This window comes from Sturnus vulgaris, unplaced genomic scaffold (assembly GCF_052056855.1).
Source record: "Sturnus vulgaris isolate bStuVul1 unplaced genomic scaffold, bStuVul1.hap1 Scaffold_549, whole genome shotgun sequence".
In the NCBI taxonomy this organism is placed as follows: Eukaryota; Metazoa; Chordata; class Aves; order Passeriformes; family Sturnidae; genus Sturnus; species Sturnus vulgaris.
In genome coordinates, this window is record NW_028276540.1 from 39,679 (window position 1) to 40,000 (window position 322).

Genomic DNA, 322 nt, shown 5'->3' on the forward strand with positions numbered 1-322 from the left:
CAGAGAGAGCGATGCGATCCGAGAGCCACCGCGCTCCCCCGGCCCAGGCGAGGCTGCGTTGTTCCAGGCGGGGGAGAAGCGAGAAAAAGGCCCAGAGAGAGGGCGAGAAAGCCGCGAGTGTGTCCCGCTCCGGCCCGGCTGCTGCCGGTTTGGTGACAACGGGGAGCCGGGCGCCCGCTCGCTCCCCCGGGGATGGTGGCGGGCGAGGCGGCGGCGCCTCGCCCCTTTTCTGCCCGGCCTTAAGCCGGGGCCCCGCCCGCTCGCCGGGTGCGGCATTTCTTCGGCTGTCGGTCCCGGTGCACGCTGGTGGCCGGCAGCCGGG